The 19,437-nt window shown below is 41.4% G+C and overlaps 1 long non-coding RNA gene across 1 annotated transcript in view; it reads left to right on the top strand.

Annotated features, from left to right (window-relative positions):
• The window catches only part of LOC109367151, a 58,632-nt gene that overhangs the window by 12,506 nt on the left and 26,689 nt on the right, over positions 1 to 19,437 (top strand). The window contains exon 2 of the long non-coding RNA XR_004159737.1: positions 14,592 to 14,707. This is a non-coding gene — a long non-coding RNA (uncharacterized LOC109367151). The remainder of the gene's footprint in view (positions 1 to 14,591; positions 14,708 to 19,437) is intronic.

The raw sequence follows: 19,437 nt of genomic DNA, 5'->3' as shown, positions 1-19,437 counted from the left end.
CCTGCCTCAGTCTAATTTTGTCCTAGAAGTCTCAATTTAATTAACGTTGATTATAAAAGGACCAATATCAACCAAGTTTGGCCAAATGTTTACATGTGATCAGATGAGTCCCAGTCTTTTAGTTCAAACTAAGCGCGTAGTACAGAAGTGAGTAAGAAATTTAGGCTACTCTAAGATCCATACTTCCCTATTTTTCCAGGAAAAAAATAAAGTTATTTGACTAAAGGAACTTTTCATTTCAGATGTAGAGGTTGTTCAAGGTAAGCTACATTTCTGCATGAGCAGTGCAGGTTGGTCCTTTTTAACCACTAGTTTTATAATTTTGCGAAGCTTTATGATGATGACATCTTTTAAAGCAGTCCACAAAAGCAAAACCCACAGTGTTCTGCCAGGAAAGGGAAATGGTGAGCAGTGCCAGGTCTGTGTAACAGCTTCCAGGTGTGGTCAGAACCACAAGTGATCTGGTCAAGCTTAGCAACTTGAGAAGCAGTATCTGACCTTGTCTGCTTGTAGCTCGTTGCAAAGAGGAAATGTAACAGGCAATCTTAAAGCACAGTAGAGATTACTGACATGATTAAAAAAAGAAATAAAATTGTGGTTTTTTTTTTTTTTTTTCACAACATGATCTCCATTATTTTATCACTTGGAGAATATGCCTCAAGGTTTCCTCTTAGCCAAGATTGGTAACTTCCAAGCAGAGGACAGTAGTTTCCTTGTGGTGCATTAATTTAAATGTTGACAACAGTGTGCTCTGTCCTCGGATTCCTGGGAGTCCAAGGGGATGTGATAGGACAGCACAAACTTGTACCACTTTGAATTCACATTTCAGAAAAAGGATGGATGGCATAAGCTGAGTCTGTGATAAGTTATTTTTTTTATGCACAAGTTAAAGGATTTTATCGGTAGCCTGAGAAGCTGAAAAGAAAGCTTTTGAATAAGTGAGTACAAATTTGTGTCTTTTCTGAATGTTTTTGTAGTCTAACTTGTTAAGAAAAGATCCTTCAGGTTTCTGAGGTGGCATCTAATCTGTTTTAGGAATGAACTTTGCATTTACAGTTACATCATAAGAATGCAATTAAGAATAAATGCACCTGTTTTGTTGACTCTCAGTTAAGTTTAAGATTAACAGGTGTTATTACTCTTAATGTGCTTTTTCCTTATCAATGCAATTACTGAAGAATCTTGCAGGCTAACTTGGGTAGAAATCAAGCTTTCTACTTGAAAATGCAAAATGTCTATTTACCTTATTTTTCTTAAAAAGCATGTATCTAGAAAATTCATAATTGAAGAAGCTCTGAGGAACTGCAGCTGTTAAAGTGTCTTTATAGCTTAATCTATTTCACATTTTAGTATTTTATTAGTGTGCTTCTTGAGTGTGCTGATTAAAATACACGCACACTCAAAAATTCATTTCCTATAAATGTTATTAAATAAGTCAAATCAGCACTTTTTCACATTATCACTTTAGTGCTATTACATTGATACAATTCATTTACCCTTGCTCTTCCTTACTGAGCAGTAATGGACCTAAAATAAATGAAAGGTCTGGGACGTAACCCTGCAAGAACCCCCAAGCCTGTGGGCAGAGCTCTGTAAATTTTCACAGCTCTGTTGTTTTCAAATGGCTAAATGTTAGTGCCTCCCACAGCTGAAGGTTATCTGCCTGCTGGGAGATACCCCAGGAGCTTTTCTTTCTTGTGGCTTATTCTCTGCAACAAATGTAATAGCTGCCTTAAGGACCGCATCCAGATGACCTAAATTTGGGAGTACCTATTCAGTGGTTGTTTCTCCGAGCTTGGGTGATGCACCCTTTTCTTATGGTGAAGGTAGGTTAGTGGTTTGTATCTGAAAGCAGGGACTCATATTCACTTGTTGCTGGGCTCATTGACAGCAACTGATAGCCCAAATTCAGACCACGATTTGGAATTGTGCTTCAGGAGCTCTTGTAAGATGCCTTTGCTATTCCTTAGTGGAGATTAGTGGTACCAGCTGATGTAAACAAAACTGGTCTGTGAGTAAAAGCTGCAGTTTTTAAACAGGTTGTGTGACTCAGTGGAGAGTCGTGTAGGATGAGGAAAATAGATGTCGTGCTTTGTTGAGGTGTAAATGTTTCCCAGCATTCTCTGCTAAGCAGCTGCATTGTAATAGCGGATGTTGGATCCCTCGAGTTTCAGAAAAACCTGGATTATTACCAGATAATACCCTTTATCTCTGATCCAAGTTCAAAGGCGTGCCCTTCTATTTTTTTGTCTCTTGAAAAGTTAATGATATCTCTCTGTGAAAGAACCACGCGAACCGAACAAGAGAGATGTATTCATGCAAGCTGGAAATGTAAGGAACAATGCCCTCTCAAAGGGAGACGTGTTACTAATGCATCTGTTATCCTGCTTCACTTACCTACTGTAGCTCATGCCTGGCTCAGAGAGAGCCCAATGCTGCAGACCACAGACAGCTGTAAGCACACAGTGCCTCTGAAACCTCTCCTTTTTACCTTGCAAACATTAAAGGTAATATAAAGGTGACCTTCAAACTTGGGTTTAACCCTGAAGTAATTTTCAAGCTATTTGGTTTTAAAACAGTCTCTCAGACTGACCTGCCCTTTCTGGTGTTTGTTAATTCTTTAGGGGCTTAGGAATGGGGTGGAAAAATCTATGTGGTGTGCAGAAAAGCCTTTGGACCATGTGCCCTCGGGAGGGGTTTGGCTTCTCTCATGTATGTTTGGTCTGAGAGAAGAAGGCACGAATGAACTACAAAAAGGACTTGAAATTGGATCTGATGTGGGCCTGGGGATGACTGTAGGGAGTGTAAAGCATTGCATATTAATGCTGAGAATCAACTGCTGTGCCTGGATCTTTGTTTGCAGAGGATGCGTTTTCTTTAGTCTCGCATAACAGGCAACCTCAAATCCCAGTTACTTGGGTTTTGTATGCATTTTCAGAAATGTGCTGCCAGAGGACCAGTTTAGTATATTTACAGTAGTCAGCTCAAACTAAAGAAGCGTAAATGCATGATGTGAATGTGAGTTGAGTGTGACGGACTTGTGACTTCTAGAAAACCCAGAGACTCGTGTGCTTCAAGCAGATCATTTGGTACTGTAAGCTCTTGCTCTGGATAACTGAGAGATTTTTGAGGATCAGGAGGAATTTCTAAACAAAGTTTGGTTTTGATCACATTCAGTTCTGGGTCTTCAGAGTGTCCTTTTAAGCTGCTCTTCCTCTCATCTCCAAACCCTGCTTTCATTCCTCAGAGCCCTCCACCAAGGGGTGGTTGGCATTTCAAGCCAGGCTGTTTCATCTCGATGCTAATCAGCTTCACCTCCTCCCTGTGAGTTAGGCAGAAACATGTCTTGGTGGAGGAAAAAAAAAAAAAAACAGGTGTGTTGTTTTGATAACTAAGACTTGCAAATAAAAAATGGGGTTCTGTAAGGCACAATTGTAATTTTGTATGTAAACGTCTGTGGCCAAATAATCTTTTGGTGTTTGTTTGCATAGTACTGTAAAGGAAGGAGTGTTCTTTAGCCATCATCCTAGGTGGGACCAATGTGAGACAGTTCAGACTCATAGAGCCAAGCTTATCAAGGTGGTTGCTTTGCACCCACTGAATGGATACGAGGATTGTCCTTTGCTAGTGCATCTTGCAGCTCTTTTTTTTTTTTTTTCTTCTTTTGCTGTTTTTATTACGAAGTGGGGTAAATCCTACTGACTTCCTGCATTGCCTGAATCACTCTATGATGTACCATGGCCTCCTGCTACCCTGCAGGGGTACTGGTGGCTGTGCTCCTGGCATAACTCTGCACCGAGTACTCCTTATCACAGTAACCCCCAAGGGGCAGTTTGACCAGGTTTGTTCCTGCTGGCTTCTGCAGCTGAATCCAGCAGACCCAGGATTCCACTTGTAATTGGCACATCCTTTAAGGTGGTGTTAGATGATGTTTGATACTGTTGTAGGTGTATCAGACAAACTGCGAAGAACGGCAAGTTCCTCATATCATTTTTTATAGTGCAGTAAGTCAGAAGAAAATGTACACTTACTGTTTTTAATGAGAAGCCTGGCAGATGAGTGAGGATCTTGTGAGATTTCCTCCTGTACGTATAGTCAGCTGGCAAGTTGGGACTGTAATTGTTAGATGTAGTCTGTTGGAGACACTGATAGCAAACAACAGGGGAAAGTGTGCTGATTTGTCACGAGAGATAACGCCAAATAAATAGAAGCTAAAACCAACTTCTCCATACTTTTCTGCCAGTTTTGGTGAGGAACGTTTTCTTCTTAAACATAACATCACATGCACGCAGACCAACTAATGAGAAGAGATGCTGTCCTCAGCTGGACAAAGAAAAAATGATCTCATGCTGAGTTGCTTGCAGATGGATTTGCACTTCCCTGTGGCAGTCTACTAATCTAACTGTTAAACTTCACCTGGTTTTAGCTTTCACTATTTGATGTATGGAAACTGCTTCTGTGGGCTTTGTCCTAGGGACCCATCACTGACTTGCATTTTTGTTGTTGGAGCAGTCGTGTTTGGCTGAAAGACTGCTGATTTCTCAGTGGGATCTGCAAAGGTCTGTGTAAATCTCAGAATGTCACCTGACAGTAGAAACAGCTTTCTGTGCTTATCACAGAATAATTTGATTTCAGCCCACACTCTTTTGCAGCATGCTTAGATTGAGCTTAATCTTTGCTAATCTAGTGAGGGTTTCAGTGGAGAAGGCAGGGAGGAAACTTAATTGATTCTCTTTAAACGAGCGTAGTAGTAACTAGCAGTGCAGCAAATGGATTCAGTTGTCTTCATGTGCCAGAGAGCTTTACGTTTTGGTGATGGTACGGAGTTTTCCTAGATGCTGTATTGTCTAAAGTGCCTGTTTGCTACATCAAGGAGGTGCGTGAAGAGGGAAGAGACTCAAAATTGCTGAAGGCTGGTGTCAGAACTTAATGTCTTCCAGAACAAACCACTGGTAGTTACTGGCAAAAAGGAAAGAGGACTAGGGAAAAGAAATGTGCCTGCCTTTCATGAAAATTATGTTGCTCTGCAGTGAGAAGATAAAAGAAACACTAAGTTTTGTGCTTCTGCATTAAACGTGCACCAGAACCAGGAGAATTGAAGTCTTGGGGGATGACTTAAATAAACAAGTTCAGACACGTTTGGCTAACTATATTGATTTCATAACCAATGGTTCCTGTACTTAGGAACCGCTGTAAAAATTTGGCACTTGTTTTTAAAACCACAGTTGCCTATGTTTGAGGAAATTTTCCTCATCTTTTCCTGCAAAAGATGAAGAAAAAAAAAGATGCCCCAGCCAGGACAGACAAACAAAGAACATCAAACCAAAAAGTCCACAGGAAAAAAGCAGCAAGAAACCAAATCACTGAATCGCGAGTGTGGAAGAAATGTATCAGTAGGTATCATGCAATTGCTTAACTGGCATTGAGTGTTGCTCCTGTAAGTGCCAACATCTCACTGATAGCATATACACTTTTGTTTGTGTACATGCCTTCTATATAAGTCTCTTCAGTGCTGTCTTTTTTCTCCCATTCCTCCCCTGTATAAACTGCCTGTGGCTTTGGCACTAACAGAGGGTAAGTTAATCAAATTCCACAAAACTTCCCCCTGATGTGTGATATTTCAATTGAGAGCAGGCTTTAGGGTAGTAGAGAATGATATGGCATGTGTACATTTTCAAGGAAAGAAGGGGGAAAACCAGGGCAGGACTGATAAGTAACCCGGCTAACCCCTTTCCCTGTATACAGCCCTTGCTTTTTTTTCAATACGGCCTCTTTCAAAGCAATCTCAATCTTTCATCAAAGAGCTTTCCAGTGCGCTCCCAATGGGTTTACATAAATCTCACTGTTCTTGCCCTTTTTTTGTCTTTCACAGCCCCCACAAGTCCTTGTGTGTCCATTTCTTTAAAACTTTTATCCTCAAGTTGCTACTGATGGCAGTACGGATTACCTATCAGCACCTCTGAATATTCCGCAAAGCCTTTGCCTGTTCTCACCCTGCAGTGCTTACAGTCACAGTTGTGATGAAAGAAATGTGAAAGGCACAGCTAGGCAGTCCTGAACCAGGCTGAGTGCATTCTCCCTTTTACAGCTTATTGCTTTCTGGATGTTTCTTTTGACCGGTCATCAATCATTGCGGTGGTAGCTCTGAAGCGATTCCTGAAATATCTGTTCCTCTGATAAAAGTTAACAATACACGTAGTCAGGAAAGAGCGGTACATTGGGTTTCAAGTTAAACAAATGCTTTGTTCTGACTCTGGGTTTCTTTTCTTATTTTTTTTCTTTCCTCCCTTTTTTTAAAAGTAAAAGATCTTCCTTGACAGAACCCCGCTAGTTAGCCTGAGAGACTGCTATGTGCATAAGCAGCAATTAGAAGCAGCAGAGAAACAGGTCTGAAGGCAAACGGAGGTGCATACGGTCTGCTACACAAGAGCTCCAGGGAGTGGGAGAGAAGAGCAAGACACTGGTTTAGAGCTTCCTTTCAGTCTCCGAAGTTTACCTTTTCTAGGAGGGTTTTTAAAGAGTACTTCAGCTTTGGAAGCCTGGCAAGCTTGCTAGCAGCGGCAGAGCATTGCCTGGCTGGTGAAACAGGCCTTCAGACTGGGGGTTTAATTTGTCAAAAGTCAAAGCAGTGTGAGAAGCCCTATGCGGCCCCTTCCAGGGGCTCAGATGCGGTTTTCAGGGAGCGTGCCAGTGCCTCAGCCTGACCCTATGCTATTGCATGAAGGTGGTGGGGAGGCTGATACTGTGGGACAAGGCAGTAATTTGTGTGGCCTCAGGTTTCTGGGTTACGATCCTACATATTCACTTAAACATTCTCTCTCTGTTTGAGTTGTATTTAATTTTTATGGGCTGGGAGTTAGAAACGAGTAAAAATAACTCCTGTCTTTACCCTGCTCCTGCACTGATAGTGTTCTTCCCAGAGCTTTGATTTGCTTCTTTCCTTTGCTTGGATTATTTCCATTTTAAGGCCTTGTACACTTAGAAGTGAATCACCCTTGTAATTGAACTGCAAGCTGTGAGCTCTTCTCCGTTCTTTGATTAATCTGGTCCATTGATCAGAAGCATTTTTGGGAAACTCTGGAAATTTCTGAGTCACTCTTGGAGTTTAAGATATTCTTGTGCTTTTGATTAACTTGAATAAAAGAGCCCTGGCAGGGTTGACGTATTCTTTTGCCTGAGTATCGATGCTGGCAGTTCATTCTTGTCTATCAGCTCCACTCTTCGCAGAGAACTTGCAAATGAAGACATTTTTTGTCAGTAGTGGATAGAAAGGCAATAGAAAGGGGTCCAGATTAGTCAGACTTCAGTGGCTATTTGCAGCAAAAGGCAGAAAGTTCAACAACCAGCTGGGAAGTGAGAAAACTGATTTTTCAGATGCCAAAGGAACCACTCATCCGTCCTTAATCTTGAGAGTAAAATACATCTCTGCTGTAAATATAGAGTTAGCCACAAGTTTAGGAGAGGCAACTCAGAGGATTGGCATTGTGTAAACGCTTGATACAGAGCCTGCAGTAACGTATTGAAGGAATCTGCCAAGTTGTGTAGTTCTTTAAAAGTTCAGACTACCTCTTTTTTGCTGGAAATGTTTAATTTACCTTCTTCCATTCTGTTTGTCAAGAGAGTTCTTCAGATGTTGCAGATCCTGTTGTGGTGGCTGTCAGTAATAATAACGACGACTATTTAGAAGGGCTTAGTCTGCCAGTAATTGTAATAATTGTAATAGAGCTTAAGCTTATAATAGATTTGATATAAAAATGGGCAGGACAAAAATGGGCTTAAATTGCAGTGGGGAAAGTTCGGATAAAATTAAGAAAAATTTCTCAAAGATAATGGTGGTAAAACCACCAGAAAATAATGCCACAGACTCTTTCTTGCTGGAGGCCTTGACGTAAAGTCTTGATAACCACCTGTAAGGAGTAACAGAGCTCTGGTGGAGGCAGGAGGTTGGAGCCAATACCTTCAGTCCCTTCCAGCCCTGTGACTCTGTGACTGAGAGAAGTTCCTGTAGAGTGTAAATTGTGAGCCTGCTGCAAGTTCCCTTGGCTGAAGTGGAAGGAAGGAGAAAAGGTGCTGAGACTTGTTTTTTGTCTGCCGCAGTGCACTGACGGTACATATTTTGTGCATTAAGCACGAAGAATAGGAAAGACAGATGCAGTAGTCTTAATTCTGGATTCATTTGAAGTAGCCACTAGGTCAGCTGAGTTCAAGAAACGTTTGGACAGTGCTATCAGAAATTTTTGGAGGTCCTGCATGGAGCCTGGAAGTGAAATTCATGATCTGTGTGGGTCCCTGACAGCTTGGGGTATTCTGTGAGTTTAATATATATCCGCTGTACCTCACATTCCATTTAAGTAGCTTTAGCTAAATGCAGTGCTCCAGATTGTAAGGTAGTGCATATTTTTATTTGCCCAATCCCAGACACAAACAATTAGGCATTTGTGATTTCATGCTCAAAAATGTGAAGCTGGAGATAACTGCAGTCATTTCTAGGAACTCTTGAATGGCAGTGCCAAATGCTGTGCTTATACTGGAACAGAAGATAAATGCAGTTCATTGCTACATTTTGCAGATTATTTTGGGTGATGAGCTGTGAGAGATGAGTAAATGATTGTCACTGATTAACTCAACCCAGAGTGCTACAGGAGCAATACCCATTGCTCTGGAGAAGGCAGCGCATGGAGTGCCCTGCAGTGCTGGAAAGGGGCCCTGTTCCTGCTTTCTGTGCTTATCTGATAACATGAGGTTGCAGCATAGGTCTCAGAGAAAGATTTATGGAGGACAGTGGTGAGGATTATGGGCAGGGTAAAGACTTGAACATCTTCCCCTGTGATCCTGGGCCACCAGTCTGTGAGGCCAGTACTTCGTGTCTCCTGATGCATTTGCAGCTCTATCTCTCATCTGTACAACCACCATATCTGCTAAATGATAGGCTTTGTTCAGAATTTGGGCAGAAGAGATTGTGTGTGTTTGTGTGTGTGTGTGTGTGGACAACTCAAGTCTCATTACTCATTTTTTGAACATCTGGTGTCCAAAACTGGAGATATGATTTTTGACATCACTAACACCTAGTGTGCCTTTGTGGGTCTAGCATTAAAACAACCCGTATTAGTCTGTTATTTCTCTTGTTTTCCTGCATTTCTGCTGCTTGGTTTTTGCTGGCCAGGCTAGTTCAGTAACTACTTGCAGCATGCTTATTTCAATAGTTAAAGATTTATTTCTTTGAAAGACAACTCTTTTTACAGTGTTCTTTTTCTTCAGGAACACGTCCAGGTAGTACAGACAAATACTAATTGATTGATTGTATCTTCAAGTCTGGGAGAATAGAATTACTGCATTAATTTGGCTCTCTAAATGGTACTGTGGACCTTGTACAGTATCTCATCAGCAGGCAAAGCCATTTCTCCCGCGTCTTACAACTTGAGATAAGGGTCAGGCTTTCTGTTTATGCTGTTTACACTCTTTCTGAGCTTTGGATTTACCACTGCTGTAAACAGAATTTACTCAGTGTCCCAAATGGAGCAGCCTCTGCTAGAGGTTAATCCAGTGGTGAACATCCTCTGTAGTACGTTTGCAGCAGCACAGATCTTATGGATTTCCGCTTTCCTCCTCGTCTGTGGTGCTTCTGCTTTAAATGATGAGAGAGGATTTTAAACCTGTGCAGAAAATGGAATCCTTGCTGAGGGCACAGTGGATCATGCAATTTATGGGACAAATCTGTCCCAGGCTTGTAAAGCTTGGGAGCTGCCTGCCAGAAGGACTCCTTCCTTACGGGGTGTTGCAGCAGTTGAGTCAGCAGGTAGGGCTGAACCTTTAAGTCTGTAGGATTGATGAAACAGAGGAATGCTAAGAAGCAGCCATTCATGGCCTTCCAGGTTTTCAAGACAAGTGTTTCAGCACCATTTATTTGGATAAAAGTTTTGTGTTAAATTAGGTTTTACCAAGGTTACCAGATTTTACTATCTGGTTTGTGGAGACTTGGCAGAGGAAAATATTAAGATGTAGATGAGTAATCACTAATTTACAGGCTGAGCTTTCAGTGGGTTTGCGATTTGTGAGATAATTAGAGCCAGAGTGTATGTTAGTCTATTAGATAGGCAAAATAATTAAAAGAAATGAATTTAAAATTACAGCTTGTGCAGATTAGCTTGCCACTGGGTCTTTTTACATTATTTCTGTAATAAAGTCATGTCAGCTGTACTTCTTGTATTGTATTTCCTCCACTTTTGCCTGGAAGCCTGTCCTAGAACAAGAGAGGCACAGTGTTTGCTTTCCATGTAAGAAATGTTCTGCTTTTAAATTGAGTTTTCAAGTACTATAATTTTGTTTGTGGATAAAAGAGCTATTGTTTCCTCAAACAAAGCACCATTTCTTTTAGACAGCTGTAGATTTAGCACCTAGGTGCCAGAAAAACAAAGGAAAGGTCTCTGCAGTATGTTACTCATTAGATCTTACTATTAAGCAAAGTTAGGCGTCTCTTGTAAGTACTGTCTCTTTCTCAAGAGAAACTGAAGAGGATAAACACCTGAAGGGCTCTGTCCATCTGAAGAGAGGTTTCTAAGATAAAATGGCTTCTAAGAGGTGATTTGCTTTTGGAACCATCTCTTTCCAGTGATTACAGACAGAGCTCAGATAGTTGGTTAACAGTAAATGCCATTTAAACAGTTAAGTGGATAAATCCAATGCTTGTTATGAAAATTCTCTGTTCTGGGAAAGTTAAAATAAACAAAATCATTTCATTTAAACTTTCTAAGAGATTGTGAGTTCTGAGCAAAATCAAACTGAGATGTTTGCTTGAAACGGGAAGAAATGGAAATTCTTCTGCACTGTGTCCTTTTGCAGCATAACGTGAGCTTTCCCTGGTCCAGTTTTTGAGACTGAGCTTGGGGACTATGAGTCGGAATGGGGAATATAGGCAGGAGATAACCAGGTTAGTTTTTTTCCAAAATAAAGCATAGCAGATCCAGTACAAGTGCCCCTCCCATGCCACTTTGGTGTCTTACTGGTGGAAAACTAAAGCATTCCATGGAAATGGATTCTGGGTTTAAAAGCAGGAGCCTTGTTTTTTTTGTCATAATGAGTTAGAAATTTTTTTTTAAGTCTGCTTCACAAATGAGACTTGGTGTTTCTGTGGTTTGTTTTTGGTTTTAAGGTATAAATTTAGGCTTGTGTGACTGACTTGTAATTCAAGGAGTTCGCAAGGAAAGAGTGAGGCTTGGCAATGCCCATCTGCATGAAAAATGACAAGGTCTGAGCTATGGGTCTGTTTGTCTCTCTTCCTTGGTCTTTAGCTTGAGGAGAGGATGATGGCTCTGGGTGCGTGTTGCCTGGCCAGCCTCTCTTAAGTAGCAAACTTGCTAGTGAGCTGCTGTGGGCCAGTCTTCAGCACATCAGTTACCATGCAGGCATTGACTGGTTCAGGCAGCTGGCTGGAGATCAAAGGAAAAGAGGGTACCCCTCCTGCAAGGAACTTTGGTACTTAATTAGGAGTATGGAGAAAACAAGGCTGCTCTGTAGCCTGCTACAGTTGCAGCAAATTAGGCTAGCAGTTCTTCCCAGCTTCCATCCTTCTGCGAGATATTTCTTTGTTAGTGGAGATGGTGTGTCCATGACGCACAAAAAGAGAAGTGCCATTGTGCATATGACAGACGTGTCAGAAAGCATGTCTGCAGTAAATGTGAACTGCAGACAGTTTAATAAAGAAATAAAGGACGAAGAAATGCCAGCATCTGGGCAGTTCAATGTTCAGCCTTGGAGGAGCTCAGGGATGTTGGATATCCTGTTCCACATAATTGCATAAACAGATTTCATCACCTCCTCCCCAAGCAGGTCCTATAAAAGTAGCGTCGATGAGTGAAGCATTGAAAGGTGGCAGGCATATGACTTTCCATCTCTCCTTTTTTCTTTTTCTTTTTTCTTTTTGTAATGAATAGGGGTGTTGTCAGATGCCTGCATTGTGTTCGTCACTGTCAGGGCTGGCAGTGTAACAGATAAGTGGATGGATTCAAGGCCACCCAGGGAATGGAGCCTGACAGGACCTCATTCATCACTTCCATTTCAGAGGTCTCTGTGGAAGAGCTGGCATCAAAGAAGTAATCAAGGCTCACAAGACCATGGGGGGGGGAGGGGGACACGGGAGGAGTGCTCTGCATTGCAAACAAACTGAGCTGTCAAATCTGTTTTGTAAATGAAGTGTTTTTCTGGAGACCGTGTTTATAACCATCACCCTAAGCATACTCCTCATAACATACAACTGCCGTGGGAGCCTGGGGCCGCAACCCGGGCTTCTCCCAGCCTCCAAATAAAAAATTGCAATTGCAGGGAGAAGTCAAAAGGTGCATGTGGGGAGGCGGGGACATTTAAGATATGGCTCATTTTAGCAGTTTGTTTTATCAGGTAGCCTCTCCATCTTCAGCTCTGCTCTTGGCACCCCGGCTCCATTCATTTCGAGTAATTGGCCCACTAAGTATGATGCCTTGCCTGTTGCAGACGAGACACGTGGTGCAATTTGCCACTGGCTATGCGAACTTTGTGACAGCAAATGAGGCTGCTCTAAAGATTAAAATAAATAAATAAATCCTGTTAATACGGACCTATGGGACAAAGGAGAAAGCATTTGCTAGCAGTATGAGGCCTGTATAGATAGCCCTTGCAGATGAAATCGTGCTGAAAGCTTTAAGTTTCTAGAAAAAAATCAGGTGAGCAGTGTGCTCTGCTGGGTGGCTGCTCAGCTGTCAGTCTCTTCTGACAGGCAGGATATCCAGCTGTCTGTGCATACGGAGTGCAGGGCTGGATGAGCTGGTGAAAGAAAACATCCGTGCTAAAATGTTAGAATACAGTTGCCTCATTTGCTTGTCCTTAATATTTTCTTCTTCAGTTTTATTCTTACAGCCTCACAGATGTTGCTTGGCCAGGTGTGCCTGGTCACCTGGCAGCTGTGACTGTTTGTTACCCACTGACCCCATGCCCGTTCCCTGCATGTGACTGGCCTTGCTGCTGCCCACTGACCACAGCTGCTTGGTTTGATGGCAGAATTTATTTAGGTGTGACGATCTGAGCATGCCCATGATTTGTGATTTTTGCACACAGGGTCTAGGCTTGTCCTTGATCCCTCAGGTTACCGGATTCCTCTTAAGTGCAAGCAGTTTAACACGAACTTACGTGCTTTGGACTTGCAGAGTAGAAACTTCCTATTGGATTACCATTTTTCTTATTAAACACTTTAAAGCACTCACTGTGACTTATGCTACTTGGAAGTTACGTGTATGTGGTAAGAATACCTTTACATAATGCACTGGGTATTTTCTTTTAAGTTGCCAAGTTTGCAACTAAGAGTCCTAAGCTCTCTTGAGGCAGTGAAAGCTTAGTAAATCCTGGAAATAATACTGATTGAACGCAGCTTTAGGTGACAGAAAAAACAGCCAGAGGTTGTTCAGGGTTTTCCCCTGCTTTGGTAGCCTGGGTTACAGTCAGTGTTGGGTGCTTGAACCAATCTTAAAGGGCATCCCATGGCAAAGCATTTGCCATGATGAGCAGAATTTCATAAAATGAAAATGATTTTTATTTGTATAGGACTTTTCACCCAGGAGAAAAACATAGTGCTTCACAAAATGATTTTTACAAGCTGCACCAGCACTGAAAAACAAGCTCCTCCAGGATGAAATACATCAGCTGCTAAGCAGCAGCACTACTGCATGAATAAAATAATAAAGCTATTTGGAGAGGAGTTAATGACTGCCATTGAGCAAGTCTGATCAAAAAGCAGTGGTAGGTTTTACTGAAGGTGATGGGAGTTTGAACTCTTCTTTTTCCAGGAGAACAGAGGATGCAATTCAATATGCCTTTGCAGAGAGGGATCTGGTAGGAGCAACGAGCTCTCCCCTGGTAGCAAGGGGAGCAAGGGGCTTCTTGAACGTTGAGAATGCAGTTGGAAGACCAGGTGAAAGAAAGAAAGGGGAAGCAGGATGGGTAGATCATTTAGCATTGAGCATGTCTAGTGTGGCCCTGCTGCCTACTGGCTTCATTTTCTGTGTCCCGTGGCAGTTTCTGTAGTGGCTGCAGCTAGGAGTGTGTCAGACCAGCTGGGAGCTGGTAGCCCAGGGAAGTTTTGATGGTCTGACCAGATCAGTTGGCTGATCTGGCCAACTCAGTATAGAGGAAGGTAACGCTGCACTTGTTGGCAGTAGAGGGGTGATACAGCTTCTCCGTAAGACATGCTAGATGGTAGATGTCCTCTAGGACTTGTTGCAAACTCAGGGCAGGGTAGGGAAGAGTTACCGTGTTAGCTGTGTCTGTACATCTGGGTCTCAGAGCTTTGTCTTTGGCATCTTCTGTATTGGATTGTGTGAACGATATTTGTAGACAAAGGTTGCAACAAAGGGTACTTGAGTGCATAGTTATCCCTTTCAAGACGTGACAAGTCTTGCAAGGAGAACTAGGTGCTCAGACCAAAGGGTTATCAATGAACCTAGCTCAGTAAAATGGCATAAAGTCAACTGAGCCATGGCATCTGAGAAGACTAAATTACTGTGAAAAGTGTTATGAGATTATACCTGTCATAGCTCTCTACAATTTATTCTTCAAATGTATTTTAGGACTGGCACTTAAGGGCAAGTCATTCCCCATTCCTGGGGAGTGGAAAGATTCTTCGGTGCAGGGAAGAGTGTGTTCCTGACCAGACGTCCAAGAGAACCTGACCTGTTTCTTAGAGGTAAAATCATAAAGTCATTTGTTTTTAATAACTCAGATTAAACATAAACTTTAGCTGACAGATTGTGAGAATTTAGAAAGCTTTAACAACGTACAGAATGGTGGTTATGAACCACTTGCAAAGTTCACGTACAATTGGATTTGCTTCTAAAAGTAAAGAGACTGCAGACCCAACACTGTAATTTAGGATTGTCTTTTGTTTTCAAATGTATATATAACTGGCATAAAAACCTCAGGAATTTCCTGTGCCACAGTGGAAGTCTCTGGGAGAATCATTGTCTGAAGGTTGAAATGATCATTAGAGTAATTTGAAGACAAATTGGGATCTGAAAGGAAAAAAAAAAATGAATCATGAGGTCTCACTATGAAAGATATAGATTCCTAGTTAATGGTTTCTGTGATCACTTTGTTAAATGAACGGTTCAGTCTGTACCAGCTCTGTATTCAGTGACACCTGCAGTTAAAAACTAACTTGCAGTTAAGATGCTATAGAAGTTCTTGTTATCTTTTGCTTCTGTTTGCCACACAAACGTGTCTTTTTGCTATGAAGAATCAGGTTCACTATTATAGAACTAGTAAGAAATATATGTATTTCATTTTATTCAACGTGTATGGTCCTGGAGTTATCCACAGAAGGTGTCAGACCATGCAAACCAAGTCAAATATAGTAGAAACAGGTATCAAGAGTTTGTGTGTTTAAAACCAAAGCCCTGGAACTTAAAACAGCTAGCCCAATCATGTAGCTCCATGAAGAACACATGGAAGCAATATCTGCATTATATACCAAGAGGCAATCTTTGAAGGACATGAAAGTTCCTCAGCAGGTAAGTGCTTCAGCCTTAGGGAATTTGAAAACGACGAGATATTTTGGTTTAGATAGCATGCTTGCTTCTCGGGTTATGCAACCAAGAAGACTGAAGTTTCAATTGCTTTATCAGCAGTTGGGAGTTCTGTAAAGAACCTGTCTTCCATTTTAGAATCACTGTTTCCTGGAACTTGCTTTCCAATGCTGAGATCAGCTATGCTTGGATGAAATTTAAACCAAGAGAAAAGGTGAGGACAGAGAATTGCAAATAAGGGATTAACTGCTTTGGTGTTAAAAAAACAGAGGGAGGAGAGATGAATCTTCGCTCCTCTTTACTGCAGTAGGGCCTACAGCTCTGTTTGTACGAAAATAGAAGCACAAAACAGAAAAAGCAAGCTGTCAGTTGGTAGCAACTTGTTACCAAACTGGATTTGATGCTTATGGTATGTGTGGTGGAAGGGAGAAAAGACCGGCTGTTTCTCCTACTGTGGAAGGTAGAGCTGATGGTGTTGAAGGCCAAGCGACTTTATAGTCTCTCTTATGAAGTAAGCCATGAGCAAGCAAGTAAAAAAAGACTTTGCATCTCCTAAAGAAAATGGTGTGATCTAATTAGCATAGCCTGTTTTTAGTTAGTATGTAAGATCAGCTATAACAGTGGAAGAAGGCTGAATAGAGTTTACTGGCTATGCAAAAATATTTGATAGAGCAGCCCTTAAAACATCAGTAACTTGAAGCAATTCTTTTTGAGAAACAGTATGCTAAAGATCTCCAAAATAGGAATGCGTGGTAACAGCCGAAGTCCATATTAAGGCACGTTTGCTTTCATCAGAAGGGTAATAGATTTATGTTTTCTGGAATTTTTATCTACTGAAGCTGAAGAAACCGTTGTAGACCATGAACAATAGCTGCAAAATGGCATTTTGGTTCTAATTCATTTTTCTGAGTGTAGCTGAAATGGGCCGTTCCTTGCTAGAGTGTCTGATTCAACCAGCCTCAGCTGAAGGAGGCAGCTCTTGTATGTGGTGATTCTTTGTGGTCTTCAAATGAAATTTCCTTTATCTTTTCCTCGGTGCTGGTGAGCTTCCCATAGGTGCTATTGTGTAGTGAGAGAATAGTAGCTCAGCTGCCCTGATTTTAAAGCATGCTGAGAAAAGGGTTAGAGAGTATGGTGCGATCCCATCATTAGTGGTGCCTTGACACTATTCTAGTATTTCATGACAAAGTGGTTTTTGCCAGGCAGTGCTGAGGAGGGATCTGCAGAACAACATTTCTGACTTCCATACCAGATGCTACACCACCGCACAAAGATTTCACATGGGTAGAAATGACCTTTAGGGCATGGTGAAGCTCCACTGTCAACAACTCCCTGCACAGCAGCACAAGCTCTGTGCCAGCTAGCAAGCACTGTCAATGCCTGTGTGTGTCAGCAGAACCTCGTGGTTCAGCCGTAACACTGTCTCAAACCATTTCCTCATTGCCTTTCATTATTTTTTCCTTTTTAGAGGTATGGTATGAATTAATCTTCCTTCCTCAGATTTGCTGTCACCGCAGACACAGAAGTTGGTTTCCTTTAATCTGTTTTTATCTGGTAGCCCGATAGAGGGAATAGGCAGGGCTCTCAGATGGGTGGCAGTGGCCTCTAAATAATGAAAGGGCATGGCTGGAGTATTTGTGATTGATAGGTAAACACAAAACAAGGTGTCAGTCAGCAGCAGGATTTGTACTTGCTCTCTACTCTGCTGCCAGCCTGAGCTTTTGGGCCCTCCATACAGAATGTGAAAGAAATTTGTCTGTCTTGATTCATCTTTTAAAAAATGCTTTAGAAAGAGAAAGGAAAGCTGCTTTTTTTTTTCTCCAGAGAGAATGGGGAAGGAAGAGAGAGAGTTGTAAACATAGTGATTATTTTAAAAATAAAATATAATTGTCTTCCTGGAGGTGGAGGGATCGTATTCAGTAGATGATGTGGGGAAAAAGCTGGCTAAGCATAATTCAGTGCAGTGCTCCACATGTTCAAGGTGATAGCCATATCCTCCACTGTAAAGCATCAAGCCTCTGTATTTTTTTATTTTTTTTTGTCCTCAAATGTTCTTATTGCATTATGAATAGATTAATGCCTAAATAACGTCCGTGTAGCTCTTCTTTTTCCAATAATGTGTTTTCAAGTGCCCATAGCTGGCAGATCTGGGATGCTGCAAACATAATAGAAATAAAACTGGACTCAGTGGCCCAGAACATCAACCACTCTAATAAAAATCACAACAAAAAAGAAAACAAGCAAGCAGTCTGGGGAACTATGAGCAACTGAAAAGAGTGAAAGCAGGATAAGGAGGTGCTGTTCTGGTGCATCAGTCTGTTCAGAGGGAAATCTAGGATAGAGAAGAAAAATAAATGGCAGTTTCAGTCATGTTGGCCTAGGGATCTTGTCACTTGAATAATTCAGGGTTAACTATTAATTTCATATGCTATAGTGAAACCTTGTGTCAGTATGCATTGTACTGGTGTATTGCCAATTCCTTCTGATTAATGTGGAAAGTGAGGTATGCATTTATAAGTGCCAGGAGAGAAATCTTGATTTCCAAGTTTTATTTCTATGTTTTCTATTAAAATTTGTGGTTGGATCCCCACATTACAGAAACATAAATATAGGAACGTGGTGAACTGGATCATCAATACATTTCATGGCACCAGTGACATAATAACCCACGTGAATTTTGCTCTTGTGGTTTATTATGCTGGTTCCAGGACTGGGGGAAATATTTATGATCTTCACAATTTACTGATTATATTTATAATCACTGGAAAGAGTCATTTGTACTTGGTAAGAAGATGATTTTTTTTTTTTGTTTTAGATTTATTGTTTTTATTTCTCCAGACTACACTTTGAGTTTAATGATAAAGTTCAGAAATGTATAAGTGGTTTTCTGTCATAGACCCAAATAGGATCCATCTTCCTCTGCAGTGAGCAATTTGTTAGTATCCTGAACAGGTCTGAATGCTCTGGCAGTGGTTGAGCTGGGGGAGGAGGAGTGTTGGTTGGTTTGCTTGATGCAGTCAACGGTGTGTGAAAGAAATATTGTATGCTGAAGGTCACACTGGCAAGTCTACATCACATAGCATGAGCGCTGCCATTTGAAATTTCACGTGGCAGTTGAAGTTGCCAGAAATAAGAGGCACCAGAATAGCATTTGTTCAGCTTTATTCTTAAGTTATCAGTGATCTCTTTGCTTATTAAACCCTTTTGTGTCTGGCTTTCCGTTGATGTCCCAGCAGGTATGTTGGAGTGGTCGTAAGCTTGGCGTGGTTCTAAGCCCCTTGGTGGGCAACTTCTGGTTGTCACATAACACTTCTGTTTCCCTGCAGTGCTTTAGAACTGGACCCTAAATGAGATCTGTGACACTCCGGCAAGTTCAGTGGGTTTTGGACAAAATCTTCATATGCGTAGATCCACTTTCTCTATATGAATGATTTTCTTTAAACAGAGACACTTTCAACTTAAGTTAGCCTTTGTCTTTCTGTGGTGTCATTGTCGAATACTGGCCTGAATATTCTGGTTTGCTTATGCAGTACACAGGAGAAAGTGTAGTAAATAAGAGAAGTGTTCTTGCAGGGAGTCTTATCATTTGATGCCACTTTGAGTGGCCGCTTCTCTGCTTTCATTCAGTTTGTTTTTTGAGGAAGAAATAAGACTCCTTAAGGGGGTTACTCCCTCAAAGTCAACAGTAATAAAGATGCATGTTGAATAAATAGGCAACAGGAAAGAGATGTAATTAAAGGACAAATGGCATGAGGACCCAACCTCTTTGTTTGAAATCCAGGTTAGTGACCAGTTTTTCACTGGAGGAGGTTGCTGGCCACACAAGGTTGGAATCCTCTATTTCTAGATTTTTAAAAAAATGCGAGAATTTTTTTTTTTTTTACTATGTATA

Source organism: Meleagris gallopavo, chromosome 4 (genome assembly GCF_000146605.3).
Source record: "Meleagris gallopavo isolate NT-WF06-2002-E0010 breed Aviagen turkey brand Nicholas breeding stock chromosome 4, Turkey_5.1, whole genome shotgun sequence".
In the NCBI taxonomy this organism is placed as follows: Eukaryota; Metazoa; Chordata; class Aves; order Galliformes; family Phasianidae; genus Meleagris; species Meleagris gallopavo.
Note: the sequence above shows the minus strand (reverse complement) of the source record. Positions and strands in the feature narration are given on the sequence as shown.